The sequence below is a fragment of the Felis catus genome, chromosome D1 (genome assembly GCF_018350175.1).
Source record: "Felis catus isolate Fca126 chromosome D1, F.catus_Fca126_mat1.0, whole genome shotgun sequence".
NCBI classification, from domain to species: domain Eukaryota; kingdom Metazoa; phylum Chordata; class Mammalia; order Carnivora; family Felidae; genus Felis; species Felis catus.
The window spans coordinates 87468597-87488702 of record NC_058377.1 but is presented as its reverse complement, the minus strand read 5'-3'; the positions used below and the strand labels follow the sequence as shown (position 1 = coordinate 87488702).

The following is a 20106-nucleotide window of genomic DNA, read 5'->3' as shown; positions in this document are numbered from 1 at the left end:
AGTCACTCAACTGACTGAACCACCCATCCCATTAAGATGCATTTTAAAAGCTAAGTTATATGAGGGACAAAGTAAGAAGGTTTAACACATGTCTAATCAGATTTCTGGAAAGGAGGGGGGCATCTGGATGGCTCAGTCAGTTGAGCTTCCAACTCTTGATTTCATTTCAGGTCACAATCCTAGGTCTGTGGGATCAATCCCCCTGTCAGGCTCCATGCTGAGCATGAAGCCTGATTAGGATTCTCTCTCTCTGCCTCTGCCCCACCTCTGCTCTCTCTTTCTCTCTCTCTCTCTCTCTCTCTCTCTCTCTCTCTCTCTCTCTCAAATTAAAAAAAAAATGTACAGTTCCAGAAAGGAGAAAAATAAGGAGATTGAGGTAGAAGTAATATTCAAATAAATAAGGGCTGACAATTAAAAAAAATTTTTTTTAGTGTTTATTTTTGAGAGAGACAGAGACAGAGCATGAGGGGGGAAGGGGAAGACAGAGAGGGAGACACAGAATCCAAAGCAGGCTCCAGGCTCTGAGCTGTCAGCACAGAGCCCGATGCAGGGCTCAAACTCACGGACTCCGAGATTATGACCTGAGCCAAAGTCGGACCCTTAACCAACTGAGCCACCGAGGCGCCGCAAGGCTGACAATTTTTAAAATTAATTGAAGATATGAATTCTCAGATTGAACACATACAGTAAATCCCAAGCCAGAATAAATGAAAAGTAATCAATATCTAGACATCAAAAATTTCAACACTTAGTGAAACTGAAGAAACCAAAATCAAGGAGAAGAGAATGACGGCTGTCAGAGACAAGACAGATCACTGACAAAGACTGAGCTGACTTCTCAGCATCAAGCATGAAAGCAAAATGACATCTTCAAAGAGTTGAAAGAAAACAACTATCGATCCAGAGCAAGCAAAACTATCTTTCAAAACATTTTCAGGCCAACAAAAATGGATACAGGTAATTACTAACATATCCTCACTAAAGTAATTTTAAAAGAATGTCCAGTTTAACCCTTGAACAACATGAGAGTTTTAGGGATTCTGACCCTCCACATCATCAAAAATCTGCGTATAACTTTTGACTTCCCCAACACTTGACTACTGAGAGCCAGAAGCCTTACCAATAACAGAAACAGTCGGGTTAACCCATAGTTTGAATGTTATATGTATTACATACTGAATTCTTACAATGAAGTTAGCTAAAGAAAATGTTATTAGGAAGATCATAAGGAAGAGGAAATACACTTACAGTACTGTACTGTATTTATTGAAGAAAACCCATGTGTAAGCAGACCTGACCAGTTCAAATCCATATTGTTTAAGGGTCAACTGGACTCAGAAAAGAAGGAAAGCGATTCAGAAGGAAGATCTGAAATGTCCGAAGGAATATTCAAACAGGTAAGTGTAAAGACTTACAGTTAGACAAGTCCTCTTTGACTCCATCTATTGAGTTTAAGACTGATCCAAACACCCACGCTACCTAGAAAGGGGAGGCTAGCTGGGGCTTATTACTCACAGATGGGATACACTGGACAAGACTAACCATGAATTTGCTCAACTAAGAGATGTTGGACATAACTTGTTCTTTCGTTTTCACGCAAGCCATAATTGCTATAATTTCTACAACCCCACAATATAAGAGAATTCTCCATGCAAATGGAATCAAACTCTTCAGAGCACAGCAAAATTCAAATTTTCAAAGGAATAGTTATTTCACCAAACTGTGAGAGATTATTATTATTATTATTAGGCCCTTTTTTGTTCAATAATTTCCACCTTCTCTCCGGGACTTGTTCCTTCACAAATGAAGCACACGTGATGATTTGCAAACTAAATCACGAAGATTTCCCTTCTCAGGATTAGGATCCACTTCAGATAGTAGGGAGAGAAACTGGAAGAGGCAGAAATGTAGCCAGTTCAGAGAGAAAGACTGTGTGGAGATTCTTTTTTTTTTTTTTTTTTTTTTTTTTTTTTTAAGTTCTAAATCACTAACTGACCAGAACATGTTCAGAAATGACCAAAGTTACCAGCATATGACAGATCTGATGGGCCTACGCAAAATGAGAATCACCATTTCTAAGAGCCCCAAGGTTATGTCTTAAGGCATCTTCAAATCCCTGCACTTTGATCACACGGATGCCGAAAGGGGCGAAGGCAATAGAAGAACACTTCTCACCCCAGAAATGGTGCTTTCAGGAGCTACAGCAGAGTGATGAGTGCTGTCCTTCTAAAAGTGGCGGTTCACACACCTGGGTCTCTGAGCGGTGTTTCTGGAACTGAATCCAGGTAAGGTAAGGAGACAAGATAAGATGGGATAAGAACCAGGAATGGGACCTAAATCTGTGCCTAAACTGGCAGCCAGCTTGACTGCTGCCAGTTTAGTGAAGCCAATGGAATCAGTAAACCATCAGCTTCACTGACTTTCCCCCAGAAATGAACAGGAATTTGACTCAAATTATACTATCTCTGTTGAAAGAGTGTAGCTCCTGCTAAAATGACCCATTTTAGGGGCACCTGGGTGGCTCAGTCGGTTGAGCATCCAACTTCGGCTCAGGTCATGATCTTGCAGTTCGTGGGTTTGAGCCCTGCATCAGGGTCTGTGCTGACAGCTCAGACCCCGGACCCTGCTTCAGATTCTGTGTCTCCCTCTCTCTCTGCCCCTCCCCCACTCACGCTTTGTCTCACTCTGTTTCTCAAAAATAAATGTAAAATTTAAAAAAATTTAATAAAATGACCTATTTTTTTTTTTAGTTTCTTAATGTTTATTTATATTTGAGAGAGAGAGAGAGAGAGAGAGAGAGAGAGAGAGAGAGAGAGAGACAGTGCACGAGAAGGGGAGGGGCAGAGAGAGACAGAGACAGAATCCAAAGCGGGCTCCAGGCTCTGAACTATCAGCACAGCGCCTCCACGGGGCTTGAACTCACAAGCTGTGAGATCATGACCTGAGCCGAAGTCGAATGCTTAACTGAGTGAACCATCCAGGTGCCCGATAAAATGATCCATTTTAGATAAAGAAGATGTGGTATCTGTGTGTCTGTGTGTGTGTGTATTGTGTGTGTATACACACACACACACACAATGGAATATTACTCAGCCCAAAAAAGAATGAGAGCTTGTCATTTGCAATGACATGGATGGAACTAGAGTGTATTATACTAAGTGAAATAAGTCAGTCAGAGAAAGACAAATACCATATGATTTCACTCATATGTGGAATTTAAGAAACAAAACAGATGAGCATAGGGGAACTAAAAAAAAGAGAGGGAAGCAAACCATAAGAGACTCTTACCTGTAGAGAACAAACCACAGATTGATGGAAGGAGGTGGGCAGGGGATGAGTAAACGGGTAATGGGCATTAAGGAGGGCACTTGTGATGGGCACTGGGTATTGTACATAAGTGATAAATCACTGAATTCTACTCCTGAAACCAATATTATACTATATGTTAACTAACTAGAATTTAAAGAAAAAATTGGGGGGAAAATGATCCATGTGAACCAAATCTCTGCCCCTCCCCCCCAAAAAAACCATTAACAAAGGAAAAAAGATGTACACAGTTTGACATCAACAGTTAGCCAAAGATGGGAAATCAGGGACAGCACAGGGCTAAAAAGGGGTAAGCAGGTGGTAATGGGCCAGCCAGGCAGGCTGGGTTCAGACAAGGAATCCACAAGGTAAAGTGGGAACCAGGCCAGAGGCCGCTTTATCCAGTTTGGGCATATACAGCGAAGGTAGGGGACAGGCGTGCTGTAATCCAGTCAGATCTGGTCACTACACGTACAGGAGCAAGGTGGGAAAGAGCAGGCAGGGTGAAGGTCTTTACAACAAGCGGCTCAAGGCTGGCAAATGCAGGCCTGACTATCGGAGGTGGGGGAGGGGGGCTGTAAGTTATCTATCAAGGGCGTATTATGTGGCATGCACCGACAAGCACTTCTCATCCTTACAACCCTCCTGTGAGGTACACAGTCCTGTTTTACCAAGCAGGAAAGGTTCAGAGAGGTGACACGATGTGTCTCTTTGGGAAGCAGCAGGGTCACGATTCAAACCCAGCACGGTCTGGTTTCAATGACAGCAGTTGCTATGACCCCTTACGTCCTGGTCCAGGGCTCTTCAGTCTCCTTCAGAGCTGCATCCCAGTGATCATGCTGCTTGAATAAACACCCTTTTGTTTTCCATCGTCTTCTCTTAACTCATTTATTCCTTTTTAATCTTGGCTAAGAGGAGGTAAAAGCCTTTTTTCCATTCATACCCACGGAAGACCATCACCCAAGAGTAAATCCACTTTGTCAAGCTAATCCATTTTTTAAATAATGTGTATATATGAGAGTGCTCTAAAAAGTCTGAAGTGCTTTAGAAATGGAAGGTAGAGTTATTTTAAAAATTACCATACTCATCCATACAGCCCAACTCATCTGAGAATCTTCTAGGACTGAAATACTGTGGTCACAAATTATAATGCTGATAAGGTGAGACAGCTAGAATTACTGCCCAGAGTGCTTAAGTCAACAATTCAAGTGTAGAACTGAAAGTTAACTTTTTTCCTTTCATAAGCGAAATGTCCATTATGCAGAGGATACCTCATGCTGGAGCTGAAGGACTCCAGGGGGCTGGGCCAAGTGTCAGGAGACAGGGTTCAAATCCCAGCTCTGCCTCTAACTGGGTGGCTGAGGCATGACACTGGACCCCTCTGCTTCCCTTCTCTCCCACCCTTCCTCCCCCATCTCAGGTGCCTCCTCTGCAAGGTGGTTTGCTCTACCAATTAAGAGTGAGGATTTGGGGGGAGCCAGATTGCCTGCATTTTTGTTCTGTCTCCATGATTACCAGTTGTAACGCTAGACAACTTACCCAACCATTCTCTACATCCGTGTCCTCATCTCTACAGAGGATAACAACAGTACCTACCTGAGACATTTAATTTTATGTGTCAACTTGACTGGACCACAGAGTGCCCAGATATCTGACTAAACCTTATTCTGGATGTTCTTGTGAGTGTGGTCCTGGATGAGACTACCATTTGACTCACTAGACAGAATAAAGCAGATTGCCCTCCCCAAGGTGGGTGGGCCTCAGCCTCTCTGCTGAAGGCTTGAATAAAATAAAAGGCTGAGTAAGAAGGAATTCACTCTCTCTGCCTGACTGTGTCCGATCTGGGACACTAGTCTCTTGCCTTCAAACTCAGACTTGGATTGGACCTAAAACCATTAGCTCTCCTGTGTCTCCAGCTTGCCGACTGCAGATCTTGGACTTTTCAGTCTCCATAAGCATATGAGCCACTTCCTTATAATAAATCTCTAGATATGCAAGCGCCTGGGTGGCTAAGTCAGTTAAGCGTCTGACTCTTGATTTCAGTTCAGGTCATGATCCCAGGGTCGTGGGATCAAGTTCTGTGTCGGGCTCTGTGTTGAGCCTGGAGCCTGCTTAAGATTCTCTCTCCCTCTGCCCCTCTCCCCAGCTCATGCTCTCTTCCTCTAAAATAAAATAATAACAATAATAATAATAATCTCTAGATACCAATATAGGTATAGGTACATACATATACATATGCATCCTATTGGTCCTGCCTGCCTCTGGAGAGCCCAGACTACAAGACCTCAGAATTACTTAGAATTAAATTAGACAACACTCTTCGGACAAAACCCAGCACATCACACGACCTCAATAAATATTATAATTGACCACTAGACATTTAACATCCCAGTCCTACGAGTCTAATTAAAAGAATCATAAAATGTGTAGAAGCAAAACGATTTTTAAAAAACTACAGAACTATAAAAATTTAGGTCACTTCACCTGCAACCACGAGTCTCTTCATTTTCCTTTCTGGAATAGGTTTGTGATTTACAGAGACACTGTAACTATGGTGATATCTATAAAAAAAAAACTACCAAAAAAAAAAAAAAAACACCCCTGATGCCAGGATCTAAATTACATCCCCATTTGCTTCCTCACCTAAAGAGGTTTTACTACCTCTTTCCAAAGCAAATGTCTGTCCTATCCCTATTCAGGTGGCCTTTGAATCTGCTGAACTTAATTAGAGCAAGTCAAGACGCTACTCCTCAGACATTAGCACTCAGAGTTAATTAGCCAGATATAACACAATTCTTCTTGCCGGGCAAATCAGAGAGCACCCTGGAAAAGCCAAAAGGAAAGGGAACAACATTCTGTGCTGAAGAAAGCAGACTGAAATACACAAGTCTTAGGCTTTTCCCCAATTTCCAGAAATAACATTGCCCTTCTTTTGACCACTTCTAGGAAATAAAATATCAAACCACCATTTACATTGTAGGCTGACCATCATTCCTTCCATCTTTTCAAAATCAAAAGATGACACGGACAGTTCATCAGAACAACTTTCTTCTGAGAATGCCGATCACACAAGCTACTTTATCATACGTTATGGTGGCTTTCAAATGAAAAGCCCAAATGGGATCTCTTTTTTGAAATTTATTTAACCACAAACTATTCAGACTAACTGCAGACTCTTCCCAAGAATACCCATATTATTGTTGGTAAGCTAAGATCATGGAAATAGGAGGGAAAGTGCTTTGATTTCCATTCAGGACATATTCAAACATATTTTCAAAGAAAGTTCATTGAAGCTGAACCCTAATTACAAGTCACCATGAGGTGGTGAAGGAGCTTTCCCCGGTGCTACTTCAAAGGTTCATCCAACAAATACTAATTGGCCACCTCTTATGTGCGCAGCATGGTGCAAGTGTTTGAGTCTACAATGGCAAACAAAACAGAAAGAGCCACTGCCTTCTCAGAGCTGCTTCTGACAGGGTCAAGGTAAGCCTGGTCCTAGCACAGGACAGAGGCCGCCTAAGCAAACCTACAGGATGCTGACATCCCAAAGGGCCCAGTGGAGGTCATCTGGGGCACTGAGACAAAAGCAGAGAAAGGGCAGGCTTGAACTGTTTCAACAGCTCTAGGAGAAACCACTTCTAAGTTACATCACACTTGGCTTATAAACATGAAACTATGCAGAAATACTCAAATGTAACACCACTTTTTAAAGTCAAAGAAGAAATCATTGGCCAGATCTTACCTAAATGAGTTATCCAAGCATACCTTCAGGATAAGTTCAGGCCTTTTGGATGTACATTTTTCCTACATGCTGAAATGCTTTATTAGTCAAGGGAAAAAGACTCAGGTTACATAACATTCACCACCCCCATCACCCCAAATATGACTGACAAATAAAATACAAATGAAAGCCTATTCCAGCACTTCCCAAAAATATTTTGTGAAAAACAGGCCCTATGGGTTTAAAAAAAAAAAAGAGGTAAAGGAATATTGCAAAATATCTTTAGAGATTTATAATGGACATTTACATATTACAAAATAGGAAAAGCCCCAAGTATCCATGTTTTTATGTCAGGCATAGTTGTAAACAATGGGACTAAAGCAATAAACAAACAAACAAACAAACAAAATCCCTGTTTTTGTGGGGTTGATATTCCAACAGGGGAAACCAAGCAATATATAAGTACTAAGGGAAAAAATAAAGCAGAGGAAGGGAGATCAGAAGAGGGAAGATGATGTTGCTATTTTATATAAGATGATCAGCAGAGACTTCACTGGCGAAAGACATTTGGACAGAAATAGGAAGGGAGAAAGCCCTGTGGCTTTCAGGAGGAAGAGCATTCCAGGCAGATAAAGCAACATGTGCAAAGGCCCTGAGGCAGGAGTGTGTTTGGCAGGACTGTGGCACGGCAAACATGCCAGCAGTGGCTGAAGTGGTATGAGCAAGGTGGAGAGTGATAGGAAACAAGATGGAAGAGGAAGCCAAGGCTAAATCCTACAGAGATTTTGGCTCAAACTTGAAGTAAAACGAGATGCAACTGGAGGCTTCAGAGCAGAGCTGTAATGTGAGATCTGACTCACAATTTAACAGATCTCTCTGGCTGCTGTGTTTCACACAGTCTAGATCATGGCAGAGGGAGGGAGAGAAACTAGGAGGCCAATTTGTAGGGTACTTCGAAATTCCAGGTAACAAATGATGGTGGTTTAGAACAGAGTGACTGCAGTGGAGGTTGTGAGACATGATCAGAGTCTGGATATGTTGTGGAGGAGAACCAGGTGGAGGTAGAGCCAGGGGGAGGAGGTAAAAGAGAGGTCAAGGACAGCTCCGAGATTGATGGCCTGAACAACTGGAAGGATGGGGTCATCCAGGGAAGTGGAGATAAAAAGACAGGAGGTGTGAAAGCTGAGGCAAGAGGAAGTTTACGGCGGGAGGTAATGAAGATGAGAAGGAACCAGCAAAGAACACTGAGAAGAACTAAGAAAGAATGGTTGTTATCTGGGAAGCCAAGTGAAGAAAGCACATCAGGACAGAAGGAGTGATCGACCCCCCCTTAAATGTTGCTGTAAGGACAAGAAAATGAGACCTGAGAATGGACCGCTGGGTTTGACAAAGAGGGAAGCCTTTGGCAACCTTGATAAGAGTCACTCTGTGGGATGATAAGGACTAAAGCAAAGCTGATTACAGTGGATTCAAGATAGAATGGGAAACTCCACAACAATGACAAATAAACCAATGAAAAAAAGGGCAAAGGACTTGAACAGACATTTCTCCAAAGATACAGAAATGGCCAACAAGCACATGAAAAGATGTTCATTCGCCATTAGGGAAATGGGAATCAAAACCATAATGAGATACTGCTTCATATCTACTAGGGGCTATGTGGGGGCGGCAGGGGGGAGCAGGAAATATCAAATATGGATGAGGAGATAAGGCAACTGAAACACCTGTGCATTGTAATGTAAGATGGTCCAGCCACTTGGCCCAAACCACCAAATACTTCAGTGGCTACTCAAAAAGTGAGACGTAGAATTACCACGTGACCCAGCAATTCCACTCCTAGGGATATGCCCAAAAGCACAGAAAACAGATACTCAAACAAATACTTGTACATGGATGTGCATAGCAGCACTACTCACAATAGCCAAAAGGTAGAAACAACCCAAATGTCCATCAGTTAATGAGCAGATAAACAAAATGTGCCATATACATACAATGGGATACTACTACACAATAAAAGGTAATAGAATTCTGATGCATGCCACAACATAGATGAACGCTGAAAACATCATGTAAATGAAATGAGGTCAACATTTTGTATGACTCCATTTTACAAAGTATACAAAAGAAGTAAATCTGTAGAGACAGAAAACAGATTGGTGGTTGCCAGAGGCTAGCGGGAGGGGAGAATAGAGGATGACTGTGTAACAAGTAAGGGGGGTACTTTGGGGATGAGGAAAAGGCTTTGGAACCAGATGAAGGCAGTAGTTACACAGCAATGTGAATGTACTAAATGCTACTGACTTGTACATCTTAACATATTAAAATGGTTTTATGTTAAGTGAATTTCACCTCAATTTTTAAAAAGAGCAATAATGGGAAGAAAGGAATTGGAGACAGTCGGTAAGAAAACTCTTCCAAGGAGGTTTGCGGAAAAGGGGAACAGAGGCACAGAGCAGCAGCTGAAGGGGGATGTGTGGTCAAGGTGGGGGCTCTTCTAAAACGGAAGATAGAGGACATGCCCGTCTGCAACTGGAGAGAGGGGACCGGAGGCAGAATTGCTGGCAGGAGGTCCTCAGTCTCATGCACAAGAATCAAAGATGCCTCATCCTTAACAGGAGAGGAGTCAGGATAAGGGCAGCTTGGTCGAGGCAGCAGTGGAGGCTTGCAGAAATTCTCTTGGGCTAGTTTTTTCTTAGGAGATGTGGGGAGGTTAGGAGTGGGGAGAAGGTGTGAAGCAGTTATCCCAGAGAGTGGGTGGGCAACTAGACTAAGGCAATAGGGAAGCAGTGTTGGGCAGCTTGAACAGCCCACTCAAGGTTAATGGTAGCAAACTGATGAGACTAGTAAGCCCGGTTGTGTGGTTTTTTCCAACTGTATTCAGTTGCCTGGGTAAAGGTGGAGAGCTATTTATTTATCCCTAAGTTCCCCCAAAGATATCTGACCATAGAAACCTATTAACAGCCCCCAAAGAGTCTACATACAATTCTACTCTACGATTAGATAGATAACGGTGGATAGAAAAATACCAGTACCTCTTTCTAACCAGCAATAGATAGATAAATGATAAGGGAGGGGCCAGGTCTGGAGGCCCACAGGGGAACACAGGCATTAGACTGGCCAGGAGGGCACCCATTAAGAGGGAGTAAGAGGGAGAACAAAATGGCACAGCTGTCAGAGTCTGAGCTTTGGAGTCAGATTTCCACTCCAGCTGAGTGATATTGGGCAAATGAATCTCTGTGAGATGTATCATAAAATGGGGGAACTATCAACTGCCTTTCAAGGATGTTATGAGGATTAATGATGATAAGCACTTAGCACTCAAGTTTCTAGCATACAACAGGCATCCAATCTAAGGAGGGAACTGTCATTATTAACCAGTCAGATCTGCCAGATCAACCAGATATGAAAGATGACGCAACCAAAACACTGTCAACCCAGGTGCCCGACCACCTGTGCACTAGGATGGTCTCTGGGGAATCTCAAAGAGTTGACATGACTCCCTGTCAATCTACAGTGAGGAACTTCACCAGTCAAGATACAACCTGCCTGCTTTAGCTCAAGAGTAAGTTGGTGTTTCTAGCTCCCAAGTTAATGTGCAAAAATGAAGCACCCTCCACTTCCTATAAAACAGTACATTTTGCAAAAGCTGCCATGCATCCCAGTACCGTGTGTTTAATGTTTGAAGTAATTTTAGACTTACAGAAAATTACAAAAACAGTACAGAGTTCAGTACCCTTCAGCCAGCTTCTTCCAATGTTAACATCTTACATAACCATAATACAACTGCCAAAATCAGGAAAATAACTCTGATAAATTACTATTAACTACTTGACAGACCTTATTTGAATGCTGCCAGCTTTGCCTCTGATGTTCTTTTTCTCATGCAGGATCCAATCCTGGATCCCACATTGGATTTAGTTCTCAAGTCTTTGCTAGCATCTGCCCACCTGTGACAGTTCCTCTCTGTCTTTGTCTTTCACAGCCTTGACATCTGCCAAGAGAACTGGTCAAGTATTTTACAAAATGTCCCTCGATTTGGGTTTGTCTGATGTTTTCTCATGATAGAGTCAGATTGTGCATTTTGAGTAAGAATCCTCCTGATGGGATGTTTTGCCCTCCTTGGTGCATCAAAAGGGGGCACATCACAGGGGCGCCTGGGTGGTTCAGTCGATTAAGGGTCCAACTTTGGCTCAGGTCATGATCTCACAGTTTGTGGGTTCGAGCCCTGTATCAGGTTCTGTGCTGACAGCTTGGAGCCCGGAGCCGGCCTCCGATTCTTTGTCACCCTCTCCTCTCTCTGCCCTCCCCTACTCGTGCTCTCTCTCTCTCTCTCAAAAATAAATAAACATTTAAAAAGGGGAGGCACATCACAAAAGAGTCACTACATCTCAGTCCTGGTGCTGGCACTCTAAGGTGGTGTTTGCTGGGTTTCTGCACCCATATCATATTTGATGCAGTGTAAAATAGAATCCCAGCCTTTCTCCTGGTCATAATGGAAAAAACTAGGTATTTCCATTCACATCCCAACAGCTGCACACCAATAAATGTAATTGTGCTCAGCACTCAAAGGGTTTACTTTTATTTCTTTCTTTTGATTATACTGCGGGCTATTTTAACCCCAAATATGTTTAAAAGAGGAGAGAGAGAATTTTAGTGACACTCCCAGCCCATAGCACCGACTCAGCCATACCCAGAATCCCTTCTCAACCTAAGTGCCCCCAAGTCCCACATGAGAACTCGGGTATCAAAAGAAACAAGAACAAAAATCATCAACCCCATGATGAGTACCATGTTCAAGGCTCTTTACATACATCATCTCTGTTTCTCAGAACTTTGAGGATATATGTTATTAGCTACATTTGAGGAAATGAGGAAAGCTCAGAGAATTTAACTACTTTGACTCCTACCAAACCTAATATAGTAGAGCATGACCTCTAGACCACCTGATACTCAGCCTCCTGACATGGCACCTGCTGTAATATTAAGTCTGACCAGTGTGGGAGGAACGTATCTTTCCTAGGCTCAGCCCCACAAATGCTAACAAAATGCATAATCCAGTCATAATGACAACTACTCTTTATATGGTGTGATCCTTCCCTGGATATTCTCTTTTTTAATTTCATAACAGCTATAAGATATGTTTGCACCCCATTTCACAGAGTTCAGAAAGAGCAAATAACATGTCCAATGTCCAATATCCAAAACCAAAACCAAAACCCTAACCTAAGTCTGGCCATGCCTCTAATTTATAGGAAATATGCCACAAAGATACGATCAGCAAAATCCAAACTGATAAATTCCATAAGAAAACAACCTGGTTTTTTTCCCTTTGCACTTTTATATGATAGAGAGAAGTGAGAGAGAACCCATAAATTAAAAGATACTTAAAAGACACTTTTATAAATATCAGATGTGGAGCTTGTTTGGATCCTATTTCAAACAAAGTGTAAAAAGAAAAATAAAATTTATGACATTGGATTCTATTGATATTAAGAATTATTGATTTGTTCAGACATGATAGTGACATTTTAGTTCTGTTTTTAAAAGGTCCTTATCTGCTTTCCTTTTGGTGGCACACAGCGGCAAGATGGTGGTGCAAATCTCCAAAGAAGAGGCAGTGTGTCACTGATGGCATCTTCAAAGCTGAACTGAACGAGCTTCTCACTTGGGAACTGACTCAAGATGGCTACTCTGGAGTTGAGGTCTGAATTACACCAACCAGGACAGAAATCATTATCCCGGCCACCAGGACGGAGAATGTCCTTGGTGAGACGGGCCAGTGGACCCGGGAATTGACTGCTGTGGTTCAGAAGAGATTTGGCTCCCCTGAGGGCAGTGTAGGGCTTCATGCTGAAAAGGTGGCCACAGAAGGTCTGTGTGCTATTGCCCAGGCAGAGTCTGTGGGTTACACACTCCTAAAAGGCCTTCCTGTGTGGAGGGCCTGCTAGGGTGTGCTATGGATCATCATGGAGAGTGGGGCCAAAGGCTGCAAAGTCATGGAGTCTGGGAAACCCTGAGGACAGAGGGCTAAATCCATGAAGTCTGTGGGTGGCCTGATGATTCACAGTGGGGACCCGTGAACTGCTCAGACAGAGTGTGCTGGGCATCAAAGTGAAGATCATGCTTCCCTGGAACCCAAGTGGTAAGAATGGTGCGGGGCGCCTGGGTGGCGCAGTCGGTTGAGCGTCCGACTTCAGCCAGGTCACGATCTCGCGGTCCGTGAGTTCGAGCCCCGCGTCGGGCTCTGGGCTGACGGCTCAGAGCCTGGAGCCTGTTTCCGATTCTGTGTCTCCCTCTCTCTCTGCCCCTCCCCCGTTCATGCTCTGTCTCTCTCTGTCCCAAAAATAAAAATAAATGTTGAAAAAAAAAATTATTTATTTAAAAAAAGAATGGTGCTAAGAAGCCCCTGCCTGATCAGGTGAGCACTGTGGACCCCAAAGACGGGGTACTTCCCACCACCCCCATCGAAACAGAAGGGTGGGAAGTCAGAGCCACCTGCCACGCCACACCCAGTACCCACAGCATAACAGGGTCTCCTTGGCAGCTGGATCTGGAGTCTGGATATTGCTCTATAAGGACTTTTCATAAAATCTTTGAAAAAGAAAAAAAAAATCATAAAAATTAACAAAGGGTCCTTATCTTTTTAGAGATTCATATTGAAATATCTATGAATGAAAGAACATGACATCTTGCATTCTATTAAAAATTATATTGGGGGGAAGAGTAGACGCTGTTACCATTGAAACAAATTGGCCATCAGTTAACAGCCATTGAAGCTGAGTGATGGGTAAATGGGGGGGGGGGGAGGGGTTCACTATACTACTTTCCACATTTTTGTGTATATTTGAAATTCTCCCTAATAAAATCTTACAAAAGAAAAAAAAAATGCCCAAGATCACACATATTGCAAATGAAGGGCAGAGTCAGGACCTGAACTCAGGAGATCCAAGTCCAAACACTGACTTCCTCTCATCCCTACTGTACCTAGATATCTCTCCTATGCATTTATCCTATTTCAAAGCTTATGTCTCAAAAGGAAATGCCACAACAAATCATTCTTAGAAGCCCAGAGTTTCTTCAATGAAAGCTGCAATACAACATATAAAATACAGCTGTCAGAGAAACAAGTATTAGTGGGAAGATCCCGTGATACACCATGGTGATTCAGAAACTTTCAAAACCTACACTTCCTTTGTTATGCATACAGAGCAAATCAGAGAATGAGCCAACCAAGAGAACTAAGAGTCCCCTAATTGAGAAATGTATAAAACCAAGCTCTTCAGAACCAAGAAGAGCTGTTTGTAATAAACACAGAAAAAGTTCTCTTATGATCTAAGTAATAATGCATATTTAACACTTTAAAAAGTGCCCTCAGGGGAACCTGGGTGGCTCAGTCGATTGAGGGTCTGACTTCAGCTCAGGTCATGATCTTGCAGTTCGTGGGTTCAAGCCCCACTGCTGTCAGTACGAAGCCTGCTTCAGATTCTGTATCTCCCTCTCTCTCTGCCCCTTCCCTGCCCATGCTCTCTCTCTCAAAAATGAAAAAACAGGGCACCTGAGTGGCTCAGTTGGTAAGTGTCTGACTTCGACTCAGGTCAGTTTCAGCCCCTCAAATGTCACGTCGGGCTCTGTGCTGAGAGCTCAGAGCCTGGAACCTGCTTCAGAGTCTGTGTCTCCCTCTCTCTCTGCCCCTCCCCCACTCATGCTCTGTCTCTCTCAAAAATAAAGCATTAAAAAAAATTTAATGAAAAAATAAACTTTAATTTTGAAAAAAAGAAAATAAAAAGTGCTCTCAGATTAATTAATTCATCTTAGGCTCTCAAAAATTCCTTGAGATAATTTGGAGTACATAAGTAACATCCCTACCTTTAAAAATGAACCAAATGAGACATAAAGAGGTCAAGATTTGATACCTGGATGGGGACTCAAAGTCAGGATTTCATTCATTCATTCATTCAACAAGCACTGACACCCAGCCTGCTTTCTATTCTAAGTGCCTGGGATATAGAGATACTAGAGACCTAGGGTCTCTGGGCTAGAGGACTTTAGGATTTCCCCATGACCTTCTAACAGAGAGTCCAGGCAGGCAGCCCTTTCCCAAAGCCCATCTCCTGCCCACTCCCCATCCTGAATCCCACATACATCCAGGATTCTGCAGAAACAGGTGGGCTCTCGGTGGTTCCTGGGGAGCCTTGTACATTTAAAGCCTGAATGAAGATCATCATTTTTCCTGGTTGAATCTCTTCTATTTGCCTTCTCATCAGTATCCAGAGCAGGGTATGTATTTCCACACGCAATAAATGACTCCAGAAAAGGAGTGGTGTCAACTTCACCCGCAGAAAAATAAATCACATTTATATCATTCAACTAATATTTATTGAACACTTACTATCAGCCAGGTACATGAGGGACCAATACGATGAATATAAGACAGTCTCAGCCATCCAAGAGCCTACGATCAATAGGGGCTATGATCACATACTTAACAGCATTAGGAGCGATGTTATTTTGTGTAACATACGATTGACATTTAAAACTTTGAGAAGTCATAAGCTTTTCTTATTCTTTTTCTTGTTTCTCATGGCAATGTCCACTGACCTACACCTCACAATAAGCCACATGTTGCCGTATATTATAAATTCAACTCAGAAAAGAGGAGAGGGCTTGGGGAGGGATGAAAGGGCTTCTTAGAATTGATTGAAATATAAGGACTGACATCTCATTTTAAAGAACTTATTTTAAAAGAAAACCACAGTCTAGGGATCACATGCAGCTGGGGGGAATCAAGGAAGTCTCAAGGGGGATGTAGCTTCTGAGAAAGACCTGGAAGAACAGGAGAATCCTGTGAGTAGATGTGGGAGGGCACTCCCAGTACAGCAGTGGCCCAAGCAAAGTGACAAAGGGCCAAGAAAAGGGCAAAACACACCCTAGCTACTAAGAATGTAATCCTTTAGGAAGGAGCACACATGTGCGTCTAAGAGTTGCCCTGGGATGCTTATGAACCGTCCTGTGTCCCACTCCTAGGGATTCTGACTCAGACGGTCAAGAGAGTGGACTCTGGGAATCTGTAGGTATGGGTGGATTGTGGACAATACTATGAGAATCAGTAGTAAGGAGGTATGGGTGAGAGACAGAACACAGACTTCATGGGGCAGGGATCACACAGACAAGTGCCACGCGATTGCCACAATCAGAATTACACCTGTCAAAGTGAGGTCACCAGACCAGCAGTAGCATCACCCAGGAACTTGTTAGAAATACAAATTCTTGGGGCGCCTGGGTGGCTCAGTTGATTAAGCTCCTGAGTCTTGGTTTCAGCCCAGGTCATCTCATGGTTTGTGAGTTCTAACTGTGAGCAGGGCTCTGCCCTTGGGATTCTCTCTCTCCCTCTCTCTCTGCCCCTCCCTACCTCTCAAAAGAAAGAAAGAAAGAAAGAAAGAAAGAAAGAAAGAAAGAAAGAAAGAAAGAAAGAAAGAGAGAATTTTTTTAATTAAAAAAAAAAGAAATACAAATTCTCAGACCCTATCCCAAAAACTACTAAATCGGCAACTCTGGGGTGGGATCCAACAGTGTTTTAACAAGCCCTCTGGTGATTCTGATGCCTGCTCGAGCTGGAAAGCACCACTCTGAGTTCACCCTGGCAATGGTGTGTTATGGCCAAAATTGCATTAAAATTCCCACTAACTGCAGTCCTGGCTAACCTCAAATTATTGTTGTTATTCCGTCTTTTCTTCCCTAAAAGGGGAGGGGCTGCAAATCAGCATGGTTTGAACGACTTACTAATCTGCTTTATAAGTCACTAATAATTTAATGCTTGACCAAGGGACTGCAAAAGTATTAAAATGAGAGTGCTTAGTCAGCACTTCCTAAACTTTTAGGTGCATACGAATCACCTGGAGATCTTGTCCAGGTAAAGATTATGAATCCATAAGACTGACTTAGGGCCTAGGCTTCTACATTTCAAACAAGCTGTTGCTTGTGATGCTGTTGCTACCAGCCCACAGCCCATACTTGGAGTGGCAAGAAATTACCTAATTCCACAAGTCTAAAAGCCCCTGTAGCAGGACACCATCTCCCCACCAGCTGGGCTTTCCTCTCTGACCTGCCTCACCCCCACCCCATGATATGCTCCAGCAGCCCCTCTGCCCACTCTCCCCACACACTCCCTGTGCCTTCTTTCCCTTTTCTCCTCATCAGCCACTGCAAGGAAACTTCCACTGATACAGCCCCCTGCCTGAGAAGAGGGGCTTTCTGGGCCCACATGCCAGCGGAGGGAGTTAATGCGCTGCCCCAAGCACCTCCACCTTCCTCCAGAGAGACTCTGGCAAGAGGAAGGATCTGGCTCATTTGTTTGCAGAGCTAAGTATGCATTATTTAAAACACTAACTGTCAGCTTTAGCTTCATCTGAGGCTGTAAATCAACAGTCATTCCTCAGGGCCAGAGGGTCTCTTGTCACCCTCCCATGAGCTCCATCAGTGGAGAACAGTCAAAATCCCAGCTGGGACCACCGCATTAACTCAGTTAAAAAAAAAAATGTGATGCAGGCAGACACACATCCCTAACAAGTGTAAGTGCAGTTTCATCCTGCTGGATACACTGCGTCAGTCGCCTGTCCCACACGCTCATCAAGTATTCTGTGGTTATGAAACGTTTATGCTAACAAAACTGCAGAGTTGCAGCTCAGGACGTCACTGTAAATATTTATTAACCACGGCCATCAAGACAACAGCTTCTCTTACTTCAAGGTCCATTTTCTGGTTTGACCCACCAGGTGGTTTAATCCCTACTCTCTCTGTCCCTCTCTTAAAAAAAAAAAAAAAAAAAAAAAGGTACTTCTTATATAAAACTGTTTTGTGAAAATCCACACGACCTCTTTAGAACAGCTCCACCAAAATTAATAAAAGGTTTCTGATATACAAACCAGGACAATAACATTTGAGGTCGATGAGTGGGGAGTAGCTTTGTGGATGCTCTTTCTGTGCATAGATCATAAAATGATGATTTAATCACTGGGGAATATTTATCACAAATAGTGTCAGATGATGTACTGTAAAATTTATGCATCTAAAAGCTCGAGTGTACAATATAAAGAGATTGCTCAGATGTTTTGGACTTATTGGCCCAGCTCCACTGTTTATTACATGGAGGCTTAATACTATAATAGGCTCTCTTTGAAGACTTCCTGTTGAAAAAAAAAAAAAAGAAAGCCATTCAACAAATTATATTTACTGTGTACACTCAACAAAGGAGAAAAAAATAGCACCATCTCGATGACTCTCTAATGAAGGACAGGGAAAAAGTCTGAGGAATCATAAATCTGGCTATAAGGAAAGATGAGGGAAAATACACCAAGAATAGAAACACTCTGTGCCTTCAAAATGGATTCAAGAACCACCAACATATCCGTAGTATAAGCAGAAACCACCAAATACAAAGACTGGCTAATAAAAATTTCAAGGTATGATTATAATTAGATAGCTATCCACAACTCCATTACTCAGTTCTCATAAAGCTTGCCACTCAGCACTGAAGCAATAATAACTTCTTTTTTTTTTTTTTTTTTTTTGGCTGGCCATTTTTATTCTAGGCTGAAAGGAAAATGTAGGAGAAAACCATAAAGAGATGCATGGAGAGCTTCTGGAATGGAAGGTAAGACCTGACTTCTAGTCTGAGACTCTCAGAGAGTCTACAATATCAGCTAAGTGGGGGCACCTCACCAGAAACCCAGTGTTTCCATATCACATTCTGTTTGTGGTTACCTTCCTAGACCTCCCTGCACTGCTGGCCCCACCACCCGGCGGTTCTAGTAAGGGCTGCTTTACTTTAGAAAAATACAAAATCTCCACCTGACTCCTCTAATTGTCTGGTGCGTATTCACAATATTCCTGGACCTGTACACAGCAGAGTCCCAGGCACCAATTAAAATTTTCAAAAGGAGAAAGATGTGTCTACCTTCTTCTCTAGCATCTCTATTCCCAGTGACCAGAGCACAAGCCAGGCCACTGAGATGAATTCAGTACCTCCAAAGGAATGAATGAAAGTTCCCACAAACTTTTTCCACAAGCATACAAAGCCATAACAAAGGGACACCTGGGTGGCTCAGTTGGTTGAGCATCTGACTTCGGCTCAGGTCATGATCTCGAGGTTCATGAGTTTGAGCCCCACACTGGGCTCACTGCTGTCAGCCTGTCCGCACAGAGCCTGCTTCAGATCTTCTGTCCCCCTCTCTCTGCCCCTCCCCCGCTTGTGCTCTTCCCCCGACCCGGCCAAAAAAAAAAAAAAAAAAAAAAAAAATTAAAGCCATAACCACAATCTCAGTAAGATCATGGGGCCCTGTCTGTTCAATTATTCAACAAATATTTCTTGAAAGCCTGTTTTGGATGCTAGGACATACCAGCACACAAAACAGTCCCTGCCTTCATGGAACTGATATTCTAGTTGGGAAAGCAGATAACAAGCTAATGATACCTATGTCAGGTAATGAATGCTACCAAAAAGGTAAGCCAGGATAAGAGCTCCCCAGAGCATCCCAGTAGGGTGGTTACAGGAGAAGATCTTTGGTGAACAGTAAAGTAGAAATCTGAGGAGGTGAGAAATGTAGTCATGAGATGATACAGGGAAAAGCACACCAGGCAGAGGGAACAGCAAGTGCAAAGTCCCTGCAAGGGGGCCAGATGCAGAGACCAGAGATAAAAGGTAGAGGAAATGGCTGGAGGTGTGGGGAAGATAATGTACCGCAATGTTCTTAAACCTGGAACTTATAACCCACTCGTGAGTCACAACCACCATTTTAAGTCAAAACCACCATTTTAAAAAATGGTCAAAACCTCCATTTTAAAAAGTCAAAACCCTGTTTCATTTTAAACAATGAAACAGGGGCTCGTGGGGTGGCTCAGTCGGTCAAGCGTCTGACTTGGGCACAGGTCATGATCTCACGGTTTGTGGGTTCGAGCCCCACATCAGACTCTGTGCTGACAGCTCGGAGCCCGGAGCCTGCTTCCGATTCTGTCTCCCTCTCTCTCTGGCCTCCCCCGCTCGTGCTCTGTCTCTCTCTGTCTCAAACAAACATTAAAAAAAA

The 20106-nt window shown here is 43.0% G+C and overlaps 1 protein-coding gene and 1 pseudogene across 6 annotated transcripts in view; one reads left to right on the top strand and one right to left on the bottom strand.

Annotated features, from left to right (window-relative positions):
- The window catches only part of KIAA1549L (KIAA1549 like), a 266986-nt gene that overhangs the window by 205139 nt on the left and 41741 nt on the right, over nt 1-20106 (bottom strand). The gene's annotated exons all lie outside the window — the stretch shown is intronic.
- LOC123380506 lies at nt 6707-13252 on the top strand (annotated as a pseudogene).